This window comes from Diceros bicornis, chromosome 15, assembly GCF_020826845.1.
Source record: "Diceros bicornis minor isolate mBicDic1 chromosome 15, mDicBic1.mat.cur, whole genome shotgun sequence".
NCBI lineage: Eukaryota > Metazoa > Chordata > Mammalia > Perissodactyla > Rhinocerotidae > Diceros > Diceros bicornis.
Window position 1 is genome coordinate 17,013,402 of NC_080754.1, and position 14,638 is coordinate 17,028,039.

Here is a 14,638-nt window from a genome sequence, read left to right on the forward strand (position 1 = left end):
ATGTGTATAGGAAATCCTCAACTGCCTGTCCCACTACATCTCTGGAAAATCCAAAAGTTTTAGGAGATTAAGAATGTCTGTCAATCCTGAAAACTCTTGGTTAGGTTGGACCATGAGGATTAGGAGGTGGAAGGAGGATGAGGATGAGGGTGTCAAACTTCTCCCATGGGAGATAAAGAATTTTGCCTTACTTTACAGAACTGAGAGGAATCAGTCAATGAGAAGAGCTAGAATTACATGGTTCATAATGGATTGCTAGGAAATTTGGAGCTGGACTGAGCTGGAATAAACTCACTCCAAGCAATTGTGGAGAACATGTCATTTGGACTCAATCTCATACAAAACAGTAGCTCAGATACCTCTATAAAGAGGTTCAAATACTTACTTGGATCAGGTTAGTATTTATCAACTTACTCCCTCACAGTTTTCTGTCCTGCCTAGGTTATACCTCCTCAGGAACATACCAAAGGGATACACTCCTCTGGGAGTTTAAATAACTCTTGTAAATCTGAAAGTTCCCCTATAGAAATAGGGAGTGATATGCACTTTAAAAATGATTTTTGCTTTACATGATGATCCACAATAAAATTCTCTCAAGAATAGATTCTCCTAGAGCATTTAAATTATGAATAGATTTACAAAATCACTTCTATCACATAAAATGAGATAAACATGTAGTATCTACTTCTAGGAATTTTCAAAACTTTTTTTGCTTCGAAGAGACTGAAAGGAATGGGAAAATCAGCAAACTTTGTGCAGTAGAAATTCGGAACGTATGATGCATTAACTTTGAATATCTTACTGATGTTTTTGGATCAACATTAATGCTTCACATTTACTAAGTGGCAAAGTATTCACCAAACTTCGTCTCGCTAAAATGTCATAATAATTCACCTTTAACCCAGGAAACTGTAACAGTAAATACTACTATTTATATTTGGAAAACAAGAAATCTAATCCATAAAGCAAAGCACGGAAACATCACATAAATTGCCTAAGGATATGAGTAAGTCTGAGGATGAAGTATGTGATGAAATTCCATCAGCTTGTAGTATGAGATTATCAATTAGGCAATATCCAGACTATGATGAAGAATAAACTTTGAGCCTCCAGCTCCTATTTGTCTGTATACTAGAACAGAATAAAAACAAATGTTTAAAGAGACTTTTTGGTCCTATGAAATGATACTTCTCTAGCTAATCTCTCAGGTAAAGGGGGTGGACAGTTTTTTATCTGTGTGTTTTTGTGAGGATTTGCAATTTCTATCAGAGAATTTCAACCCAACCCCTAACTTGATTACTATTCCTGCTGTTAATTGACAAAGAATAGCTGTATTCCAAGTGTTTTCCAGTAATACAGTCTGGAATTCACTGTCATCCAATAACAATCAAAGGCATAAATTAGAGAGACAGTACACATAGAAAATTGCCTGAAGGATGTGCAATCCTTTCGTTGGAGTTTAGCATCTAGATATATTCTAAAATCTCTCATTCAATTTTACCAAAATGGAGTGTGTTCTACCTGGTCTGTATCTTATAAGACTGAGAATACCAAATTGCACATTACTGAGATGTTATCAATCTATATTGATGGCTACAACAGAAGTGTACCTATAAAATATTCTTTGTTTCTCATGAAAGTGAATATTGATCATGATATTCATGATATAATATAGTGATCCCTTTATATACTGAAAGGTGTCAGAGGAAGATATTTCTTTCTAGTCTTATTATCAGCAATGTAATTCTTCAAAACATATGGTAGGAACCGAATGTGTAAATGTGTATAATATTCCATATAGGATGCTTTCTTTTTATATAGGTCTAATTCTTGCCCTCTTCTCATGTTTTTCCCTTGTTTATCCATTTTAATTTTCATTTACTTCATTTATACTATACATTTTATTTACTTTCATTTATATTATATATTTATATATCCCTTTAAACTATCTTTATTTCATTTTAGAACAAAGAGATGTTCATCTGTCTCTGTCTTTTTATCTACTCTTTCATATATCAAGTCATCTAAATTTACTATAGAATACCCCAAAATTTTAGATGCAATTTCAAAATGTCAACCTAGATCTTCTAGGAGCTGGACTTGATAAACTCATCTATGCTTTTGTGGTGACTTGACTTCACTTTCTTCTACCCTCAATGCTATTCAAATCAGATGTCTGAAGCAAAGTAATAGATTTGTATTATCAGAGTCCAAGAGTAACTTAAAGCTTAGATAAGCATATTTTTGCTAAGTCAGTTGAAGGTGATTCTTGGCTTTCTGTGCAAAAATGGAACAATTTTGGCACCTATGGAGCAACAGCAACTATTTTCAATTCATTAATAAAGCATATAATGTAGAGCAGCCACGACTGATCATGAAGTCTGTGCTCCGCACAAGGGCACCCAGTCCAGGGATGTGCTCCATTGAAGAAGCCATGCTCCCTGACCCACGCCACATCAGAAGAAGCAAAGGGTTTCTTTTAATAATTTATACAAAGATGCCCAAAGAGGGTGCCTTTCCCTAAGTTGTACTAAACTTCCATATAATTAAACACAAGCCCTCTATAACTTGTTTCTTTAGTACTTCTAACAAAATATAACTAATTGCACTGATATTTAGCTGGCTCTCCAGCTGTTACATGTCACATAAATATTCAGGTAAGCTTCCTAGTAATGATTTCGCAACACGAGTTTGAGTCTCCATGACTCGGATTAAACAATGCTTTAAAAACAAAGTGTTAGTAAATATACGGTTCTCCTCATGCAGACTGACTTTGAAACAGAATAAGAGGAAAAGGATGCTCTTAATACTGTCTTTCTCCATAGATGACAACAGCACATCTTATATGAGATCATATTCTCAGCACACTAAAGGCTTTTCTTCCTAGGTAGACTTGAGAAGTGGGTGCTGAGCATAATGCTATTCATATTATTATTATTGTCTCCAGTTTGGAATTTTCAAGCACTGAGAAAAATAACAAAACTTCAGTAAGTTCTGAGACAATGGATTATTTGTATAATGGAATAATTTGCCCTTAAATTTAGCTTGTGGCTTCCGTTCTCTCAAGAAGAATTTATACAGTTAACTCTTAATGAATTATTTGCAAGTGGGCTATGCATAATACCTTTTATTTTGGTGAGGAAGGTTGGCCATGAGCTAACATCCGTTGCCCATTTTCCTCTTTTTGCTGAGGAAGATGGGCCCTGAGCTAGCATCTGTGCTCATCTTCGTCTGTTTTGTATATTGGACACCGCCACAGCATGGCTTGATGAGCGGTGCATAGGTCCGCGCTGGGGATCCAAATCCAAACCCGCGAACCCCGGGCCCCCAAAGTGGAGCATGTGAACTTAACCACAAAGCCACCTGGCTCGCCCCTATGCATAACACATTTTTACATGCACTTTTCCTGACTACAAAATCAACACATGTCCTTTGGAAAATACAGAAAAGTACGAGAAAAAATTACAAGCACCAATAGTCTGATCACACAGAGACAATCTACCTCTACTGGCACTTCAGCCTTTCATTCAAACATGACAAATTTTCATCTCAGTTTGGCTTCCCCCTTTTCCCCTTGCACATCACTCAGTTGCTTCCTAAAGACACTATTTGGTATGTATTCGGGCAATTGAAACATTTCAATAGTAATTATTTTCTATGAAGTAATTTAGTAACAAACCAAGTACTATCGTATTTCATAGACCTGCTATTGATTATTATTCATTTTTATTATTATCCATTATTGTTGCTCATTTTTACATTAGTTAGGTTTTACCCAATACTGCCCTGTGAAGATTAGCTATTATGTGTAATAAAGTATGACATTACACAAGTGTTAGACCATTTCTGTTTCATTACATGGAGCTTATAGACGGCTTCATTAACCCACAGAAAACAAAAATAAAGTGGTAAATTTGATATTAAAAAGTCAAATATTGTATACTGAGGCCAAAGACAAATTATTTCAGATAACACTCTTTTTTCTTTATTTTTATTTTTACTATATTTACCATGAAACACAATATTTGTATGGAAAACTGAGAGTTATGCTTATAAAGGTAAAATACCATAAATGCCCCAATGCAAGTCTCTCAGGAGTCCAATCCAATTCTGTCTGAGGTGCTATCCTCTTTCTGTGAACTCTGTCATGTAGAATTACATCATTTCCCATGGCTCAGATTATCTCCAATTCATAAAATGCTTTAACAAAAACTGTTACAAAGTAGGTTCTGTTATATATTCATATAACTTCCTCCTCACTTTGGTTTAGCACGGAAATACACAATACATCAATATGTGTTTCATTAAGACAGTTGTTTCGATATAGTAACAAGCTGGGCAAATAGAGAAAGTGTGCTGAGTGTAATTTATTTACATTTTAATAAGACCTCAGATGAATGATACCACACAGGAAGCTCATAGTGAGGTTAGCGAGAAATGGTGGCTGAAAAATGCCTTGAAGTTTGGAAGCTAAGAATTACTTAATCAATAGTATTGCTTCTGAATTAAGATAGGATAACAGTTCCACAGGGATAGTATTGTGGCCCATGACAAACATTATTCAACGCAGGCATTAAAAATTGAGGAGGGGGGATATAAATTTTCCAAAACATGATAAATTTTTAAGGTTATAACTTAGAACATATATCAAATGCTAAAGTTTAAAATGGATGGCCCTATGATATAAAAATCTCATCAAAACTCAAAGGATGGGACTCTTCCTCCCTAATACACCAAAGCTTACTGCTAAAATTTCATTTTAGTGAAGGTGCTAACTTCGTGTTAGCATTTGGATTCCTCCTACTTTGTGTGTTAATTCTTTTGTGAATGGTTCTAAAAATCAGGGCAAGTTCTTTAATGAAATAAGAGATTCAGAAAGCAATGATTTTCAGTCTACAATTATAGTAGCCTGCACTGTTCCTATTTCCAAATTCTGAGCAGAGTCACCTTTGTGTGAGACAAATTATTACTCGTAGTGGTATTTCAGAGATTAATGTGCATGACATTTGTCTATCCGGTGTTGTTCCAAAGAGAATAAAAAAAATCTTGTAAAAGTAAATACAATTTTTAAGCAGCAAGTGAGAAAATACAGATCTTCCTAGACTTATGATGGGGTTACTTCCTGATAAACCCACTGTAAATTGAAAATATCGTAAGTCAAAAATGCATTTAATACACCTAACCTACCAAAAAGGCTTAGCCTAGCCTACCTTAAATGTGCTCAGAACACTTAAATTAGCCTACAGTTGGGCAAAATCATCTAACACAAAGCCTATTTTATAATGAATTGTGGAATATCTCATGTAATTTATTGAATACTGTACTAAAAGTGAAAAATAGAATGGTTGTATGGGGACACAATGGTTGCAAGTTTATTGGTTGCTTACCTTCATGATCACGTGGCTGACCCAGAGAAGCTGCCACTGACCAGCGTCACAGGAGGCTATCCCACTGCAAATCGCTAGCCCAGTAAAAGCTCAAAATTCAAAGTACAGTTTTATACTGAATGCATATCATTTTTGCACCATCGTAAAGCAGAAAAATCTTAAGTTGTTTAAGTCAGGGACTGATTGTAATGGTAAAGGTACAATAACGATAGGAAAAGCATGAAGAGGCCAGGGTGAGGTCAATATACAAAAGGCATGCTGTGAGTTCTTTTATTTATTTTTATTTTTATTTAAAAATTTTTTTTTGGTGAGGAAGATCAGCCCTGAGCGAACATCTATGCCAATCCTCCTCTATCTGCTGAAGAAGACTGGCCCCAGGCTAACATCTGTGCCCATCTTCCTCCACTTCCTCCACTTTATATGGGACCCTGCCACAGCATGGCCTGACAAATGGTGCGTCGGTGCGCACCCAAGATCCGAACCCGGGCCACTGCCAGCGGAGTGCGCGCACTTAACTGTTACACCACGGGACCAGCCCCTGTGAGTTTTAATACATTTGCTTAAATATAGAATAAGAATATGACTGTATTTATATTAGCCACTCAAAAGAATAAATATTTCTTTAGGATCTGTTGTTTTTGCATTTTTTTGTTATTTATATCTTATCTACCAATTAGAAGGTAAGTTCCTTGAAAGTATGTGATTTATGCTTTTCTGGACTATAACTCATAATAACTAGCATGACGTTGAGTAGAAAATTGATTCCCAATCAATATTTGTTGCTTTGATTTGTGTGAACTATAAAGAATCTTGTCAAGACGGTAGAGTTTAAAAATATTAGATGTTCATTCATGCATACTATATAAAAGAACAAAATAAAGGATTCCGAAAAATAAATTATAACAATAGATGAGGAAACAGTATAGATTATGCTAAACTACATTGAAGCAATAAAATTAATACAAAAAACCCCTCTAACTGAAAATAAATCAATGTATGTGCATACTTAAATCCTATAGATAATACAGAAGACTCCCAGAGAAATGAAAACACAATGATGGGATCATGAAAGTGATTTGCCCCAATATCAAATATCATTTCTGTCATACTATATAAAAAGTGATAAGGTATGATTAGAAATTCCAATGTAAATGATCTATATTACAGAGGTCTATGAATTTTCTGAGACATTATCAAGTTTTATAGACGTTCTTGATTAGAATATGAACACTATCACTTCAGATGTAAAAACTCACAACTGGAATTGTAAATCATGATTTTACATTTAGCAATTTTTAAAATTCACATTTTGACATGGTATACAATTAGGTTATAAAAAGCCTTCAAAATGTTCTTCATAAAATCCTAAATGTAAAGTTTTTCTAGTAATGAAAGGGCAATTTAATAGTGGGAAATCAATTACTATAAATCCCTTGCTGAATTATCATTTTCCAAATAATTCTATAATGTTTTTAAGGGAAGAAGCAATGCATCTGAATTCCAATGCCTAGTAAACAATTTCTGGTACATAGTAAGTGCTGAATAAATGTGTGTTTGAACACACATTGATCTGAATTGAAAAAAGACATCACAAGAAAAGTCTATGTCCATCAACTAGAGGTTGACAATATTTACCCAAAAAGGCATGCAATGTATTTCAACACTCATTCCTAATAAACAAAGAAAGGGTTAGGGAATTGTATTCCAATCCACTTTATGAATATAACAAAGACTATCTGACTTAAATCAACAAATAATATCCACCTTAACTATGAAAAAAAACAGATGTTACAATATAGTCAAGAACAAGGATGGATCCTATCACTATGATTACTTAACTGTTTTGGAAATTCTAGTCAATGAAATAAGACATTAAACAGAAATAAGAGGGAAAAAAGAAGATAAAGTCATCATTGTTTGCAGATAATATAATGACCTTGAAAACTCGAGAAAACTTATAAAAATTATTAAATTAATTAAGAAAGTTGAATAAAATAGCTAGATAATAAATACTATAAAGCAGAAGATATGGCTTTTCTACTGATCAATTAGAAAATAGAACGTAAGCAATTAAGGACAATAACAAGAACACAGTATGACTATACGTTAACATAATAAGGAATTTGGGGACCTATGTGAGTAGAAAGACACAATTTATTTATGTATGAAACATTAAATAAATAGAAGCACATGATGCTTGTGAATGTGCAGACTGAATATTGCAAAAATACCAATACTAATTTACTAGTTTAATAAAATTCCAATGGAACATTTTTCACTCAATGACGTAAATTAATCTTGAAGAATAAGTAGGTGACAATAGCCAAAGAATTTTTGAAAAAGGAAAAATAAGGAAGGATTTGACATAACAGATGTGTAAGCTTACTGTGAAGTTCTTACGGAAACACTATGGAACCAGTGAAAGAACTGAAAACAACAGTCCAAAATAGATCCTAATGTTGATAAAAATTAGTAAGCAATAAAGATGGCACCTTAATCAGTGGGGAAATGGTGCTAGGACAATTGGTTAACTATTGGGAACAAAATTAAGTGAGGCACTTATCTCATACCTTCAGCTAAAATAAATTCTGGAAGGAATAGAGAGTTAAAAACAAAATAAAATCATGATGATACTATAAAAATGGTGAATATTTATCAGATTTCAAGCTGTTAAAAAAGAAGATAAAAACAAAGGCCATAGTCATAAAGAAAAAAATACAATTGAATTGACCATCCAAATATTTAAAATTTTCTCATATCAACAACAGCAAAAACAATTTAATGGCGTATGAAAACTGAGAGAAACATTTTTGCAACACGTTTGAAAAAATTAGTGACAAGATTTAAAAAATCTTACAAATCATCAAGACGACATGAGTAAAGGAAATGAGCAAATAATTTATAAAAAGAAGAAAACAATGGCAATTAAGCATATGAAAAATATTCCACCTCTATGTTAAATCAATTCAAATAAAACTAAATAAGTCATTTTTTTGCCTGCCAAATTGGCAAATATTTATTAAATGATACTATTCAAAGCAGGTAAAAGTGTAGTTAGAAAAGTGATGTCATGTACAATTTGGGAGGAGTTATCAAAAGAATCTTGAGAAGTTTACATCCTCTAACCCAGAAATCAAACTTTTAAGAATACATGCTAAGGACATAGTCTGATATGCAGATAAAAATTTATGTATATGAATGGTCCTCAGAGCAGTAGGAATAATGTAGAAAATAACCTAAATGTCCAGTATGGAGGAGTTTAAAACTTTTTGGTTCATAAATAAGATACAATATTATGCAGCCATTAAAAATGAGTATTTTATGACTCTGAGAACCAATAATATAATTAATGCTAATTAATTGAAGATAATGCTAATTGAAGAAAGCAGAATATAGACTATATGATCCAAATTTTTATTTAAAAAAACACATACATACATATATATAAACACAGATACACTTAGAAATGTACATAAAATTGGAAGGAGGCAGAGCAAAATCTTAGAATTGTTCATCCTTGGTTTAAAGTTTATTTGCAATACAAATTTTTATTTCCATAATTATATTTGATGAACATATTTTATCTTTTAATCTGAAAAAAATTATTTTAAACCTAAGATGAATTTCTATGTGTGCAGAATCCACTCAAGGGAAAAACAATCAAACACTTATAAAAATCATTTTTCCTATACATGTGGAAGAACTGTGCTCATTCATCTGTGAATCTCCGTAATACCATGTTTAAGGGACATCTATTGAGATATTTGATTTTCTTATGTTTAATTCTGAAGAACATAATACTTTTCTTGAATTAAAAACCAAGGAATATAAAGTCACTCTTAAGTAGGGTATTTGGCCACAGTGTTCTCCAGTGCTCTGATGACCCTTCCTCTGACCACTTCTAGATAAAGTTTACCTATTTTGTTAATAACTGTTTTGATACCAAGTTCAGAAACATTCAGTCTGAGAATGTTTACTCAGCCCATTTAGCCAACACCAAAGAAGTAACCTTCAACCAACTGTGACCAACACGGTGAATAGTGCATTTGATTTTCACATTTTTTTTGCCTGGAACACCAACCATGCTGAGTATTCTGAGAGTAACAATGAATGGGACTTGGATTTTTCATCAGTGCTTAAATACTAGCTGCCAAAGTCAAGACATGCAATAACCTTCTAAGTAAGTTTGTTGGCTCCGTATTGTGTTTGAAGGCACACCCCCCTCTCTGAACGTCTGCACTCACCATCTGCTACTCAACCGCAGAATAATGCTCTCAAGTCTGGTGTTGCTTGGCATAGGCAAAGACAGTCAATGTCCAACTCCATTCAGACATGTGCACCATATCAGGAACCTTATGACACAGTCCTCAACATCAATGCAGCACTTTCAAGCCCCACTGCACATCAATCAAGTATGTATGACAGTCAAGCTGATAGACAAAACCTAAGCCAACCCTAAATACCTACTGTGCATGGATCTCTCCAGTTTGCCTGCAGCTCACCTTCTATTAAGACGATAGCTTTGGCCTAGTCTTCCATGCCAAAACAAGTCCATGGAGTCACTCTGGCAAGAAGAAGGGTCTATATCAATGTCAATAAACAAGTTTCTTGCTGCCGACCCTACCATCTGTCCTCCTGCTTCCCACCTACCTTACTTTATGTGGACCTTGATGAATGGGATTCTAATAGTCCAAGATTCTAGTTTAGCCAGGCTTTGCAGATGGGGTCAACACGACTGCCCTCTGGCCAAACACCCAGGGTGACAGCTGAAAGGGTTACCCGGAGAGCACCTTTTTGCAAATTTGATGTTAGAAATAAAGCAAATGAAGAAGTTCCTACCAGTTTTCGAGTTTCAGGTTTGTGAAAAAAGCGATGTGTTCAGTGCTTAAAGTGAGGATGATTCCCCTTTAAATTCTTTGAAAATGTTAAAAATGCTAAAGGATAAATTCCATTTCAACACTATGGGCAAGAGAAATAAAATGAATGAAGAAAAATAAAACTGGGGTTATTTTTAAGTATTTACAAAATGGGTTTGAGAGAAAGACTAAAAAAATCTCAGAAATATGTAGAAATGAGACTTTATTTTGTAATATTAATATAGAAGTAGAACATTTCATGATGTTTTAGATACAACAATATCAGAGAATATTGCAAATGTTAAATAGAGAATAACAGCTTTCAGATCTATTCTCCAAAAGTTATACAGCACTTTCAGACTTCATGGTAGAGCAGTAGAATTTGACATAATCTTAAATATGACTAGTTTCTGGAGAAATCAATTTTTTTGATCTTAAAAAAAGATGTTATATGAATACAATAAACCAATATTGCCTTAAAAGTAGTAATTAAAATTATTTTTTTGTAAACATATTGACAAAATTTTTCAATTGTCATTAAAAATTCACTTTAGACTGAGCTTAATGGCATATAAAACAAGCAGAAAATTTCAGGAAACACTACTGGTTCCAACTCAACTCAATTCAATATGATGATACAATGATATGCCTTTATTTTTTGTTCAAGGGAAGCTAAACATATTTCTAGAAAGGTCTCTGGCCTCACCAAAAATAAAACAAACAAAAACTGTACCCGAAATTCAAAATATAGCATCATCTGAAACTCTAGGCAACTTAAATAAGCAATAATTATAAGGTGACTCTTTACTACACAAATGAGATAATAAATGTGAAAATATGTTATACACCATAAAGCGTCATACACAGAATTATCCAGAGCATCTATCATGGTGCTTTGTACATAGTAAGGACTTAGTAAATGTTTGTGGGATTGATTGGAATTTAATTGAAAAGAGAGGTATAATGAGACTTCCATAAGTAGAACTCAGATCCTTTCAAGGTCATGGGAAAAAGTTCAATCGAATTATATTACTAGGTACATCAGTTGTCTTTGATGTTATGAATCAAGATGAGCTTCTATTATATCTAAAGAAAATTTTTGTAGGATTCTTTTTGGAGAAATCACAGTGGAATAAAAAGCATGATTATTTTTAATTTCTAAATATCTCCAAATTTTCTAGCATTCTTTGGTCAAATAAGATAATGCTATAGAAATTCTACATAAAACCCCAACTTACAATGTCCTGGCCTAATCATCTGGATAATCTCTTTGAATTTTCCTAAAATATGCTCCCATCCCATTTTCTATGGGAATTCTCCCACTGATTAACACAGAGAATGAGAATTTGGCCTGTGCTCTATAGACACCATTGAAATGTGGCCACCTGAGGCATGCAGGGAGGGCATCCAGCTGGCAAGCCACATGTTGCCCTGGAGTAGCGTACAATGAGAGGGATATTTTGGCTAAGAATACCTGGACGATCTCTACAAAGGCCCTGATTATAAAAGGACTTCAGCATCATCATTGTCTCTTGAGTGCAATATGAGCCAGGGAAACTTCTGTTTCTAAGTTTATACATTTTACCAAAAAAAGCACTTATAAGAAAAATCAAAAGAAGCAGGGCCATTGATAGTAGAATTTGAGCACTATTCATATCACTGGGAGAAACTTTTTTGAGAACCCCAGATATTTTAAAATTGATGCAAAAGCACATTACAGACTTAACCATAAACTAAAACATAGTAAACTCTGTAAAACAAAGGATGCAAAAACACGGAAGGAAAATGTATGTCTGTAGTGCAGTTGTTGGACTATATATTATGAAAATCAATTAAGTTCATATAGTACTCATTTAAGAGATATCTGTTGGTTTTACTTTTATTTCATGCAACTTGTGAGAAAGAAAAGCCGTGCATTTGAACTGCAATGCCAATGAAACAATCTTGTCAATTTCTAATCTATTTTTTTCAAAACACCATACGTGATTAGAACACATAATGAACGTATTTTTGCCAATTTTTGTTTTAAAACCAAAGCTGTTTTTGTATTACATAAGCACAAAATCAGAATTTCAAAACCAGCAAACATATTTAGGGGTGAATTTTAAAATAAGCCTACTTGATTCTTTGTTAGATCAACTTTGAGCGCCAGGAACATTTTTGTAAAATTCCACTGGGGTACATAGGGTAACTAGGAAACGCTCCTCATGGTGAGAAAGAAGCATATGCATTATTTTCAAGTTTTGTTTAGAGTTTTCATCCTCCTACTGAATGGTTCTGGTGATATTTACAATACAGTATGAGTATAAATCTTAAGAGATTTATGATGTCACCAAATGCTGAGAAACAATTACAGCTGGGATTTACATTCGTGTTTATGTGTTATTTTGCCTATAGATTCCAAAAACCAATGAAGAGAAACTGATACAAAACACATCCTGGAACTGAAAGACAGATTCCATCTATCAATATAACCAGTTGATAGTATTTCTAAGACACAGTTTGACAGTAAGTGAAACAAACAAACATAATGGTTTAAATATGCCACTTCAGCCACTAGAGCTGTCATTCAAGAGGCTTTTTTTTTTTTTTGGTATCATTAATTCAATGCCTCACAAATAGGAATTCTTACTTTTCAATAAATTTTGGTGACAACCTGTCTATAGAAACCAATACCTATAGGGAAACTTATAACTTGTCATCACGTATGTCTATTTGAACTTACTTAAAATATTATAATTGTGGGCTTAATTTACACCCCTTTTTCCTAAAGGCTCAAGAAATCACAATGATCGCAGTATTCCTAAGATTAATGAGTCCCAATTTATGTCAGAGAAAATGGAATCAGAGAGATAAAGAGTATTGGCAAAGATCATACTGCAAGTCCAGCAGTATACTCACTCCAGTAACTTGGAATCCTAATAAAACCATAAAAATGACCACTCCATCCTTTTTCATTAATTTATCATTTTACTTTATTCAAAATATTGTGCGTAAAAGTTTTATTGCTGGCTTAAGTAACGGAAAATTTTATTAATTTAGTTTTTGTAATTTGGGATCAATAAGGTTTGGCTTGCATCTTGCCTTTTTCTTCAGGAATTTAGGGATTTCACAAATCTTAATACCCGGATGGCTGTTTAAGTCCTAAGAGGCTAGGAAATACTGACATTGCACTTGGCCCCTCTTCCATCTTTACTGACAAATCCCAAGTGCCAAAAGCCAGCACTGTTGGTTGCCGATCATCATATCTAAATATTGATTCTTCTAAAACTTGTATTTTGAGACTTTCTTCATTTTAGAATTACAGGTGGAAAGTCACTTCTCTTTGATATAAACTGCATGCAATAAAGAAGGAGGCAGTCCTACACAATAAATATGTAGGGAATGGTTTTCCACCTCTGCATGTTGCAGAAAATCCCACTGAGTTAAGTAGGGTTCTACCAAGGCCACTTAAACATATTAGCCTATTATGCTCCACATTACTTTATTGTTCTCAAAAAGCTAATGAAATGTTCCAGCGTAATGTTTATGCTGGAGTACTTTTAAAGGCATTTTAGAAGTGATGTTTCTCTCATAACTCCAGAAGGGGGTTCCACTTCCTAGAAGTATTTAGTAGACCATGCAGAGACCACGCAGTCTCACTACTCAGATTGTTTAGTTACATAGCTAGAGAAGAAAATCCTTAAAGATAATCACTTAGGAGTTTCAGTGTGGGCTTTAACATCATTGTAAAGTGACAGGAATTACAAAGCTGGCAGGCTTACATGGCATACTGTACTACTGAATGGATAGGTTTAAAATATTGTGTATTGTCTATTTGTAGATAACATTGATTTATATTGTCAATCTATTGGTTTAGAGTATCAGGGTAAAATTAAACAGTCAATTGTTTCTACAGATCCAATTGTTTTTAGAAAAATAAGGAAATATGACCTATCACTGAAACTCAGTCTGTATATAGAATGAAACTCAGTTATCTTCCCTATTGGGGTATCAGTTTCTCCATCTGTAAGATGAAGGAATCAGACCTATTGATACCTATGATCCCTTCTACCTCTAATATTTGCTGCTTTTATGATTCTAAATACCAACACTATCTGTTGAGGAATAGCAAAGTAGGCAAAGAACAGGGAACACAACTATCATTAAATTACTAAATTTCCAGTGAAATTGAAGCTATATAACTGTGCCTTGAATTGCCATACACAACAAACTCACCTATTAAACATCATCAATAATATGAATGAAAGGTTGAATATTAAAGTCACATATGGTAAGATTAAGGTTAAAGCCAAGACTAAAATTATAATAATGAATTGAGAAATGAAGTATAAATCTCCATTGAACCAGTACGTGATATGCCTTGACAAATGGCAATTTCTTATACAATCATTC

At 33.7% G+C, this 14,638-nt stretch overlaps 1 protein-coding gene across 1 annotated transcript in view; it reads right to left on the minus strand.

The window, feature by feature from the left end:
- Nucleotides 1–14,638, minus strand: part of ZBTB20 (zinc finger and BTB domain containing 20) — a 535,929-nt gene that overhangs the window by 453,946 nt on the left and 67,345 nt on the right. The window contains exon 2 of the mRNA XM_058555832.1: nucleotides 9,855–9,951. The gene's annotated coding sequence lies outside the window, so the exon portion shown is untranslated. The remainder of the gene's footprint in view (nucleotides 1–9,854; nucleotides 9,952–14,638) is intronic.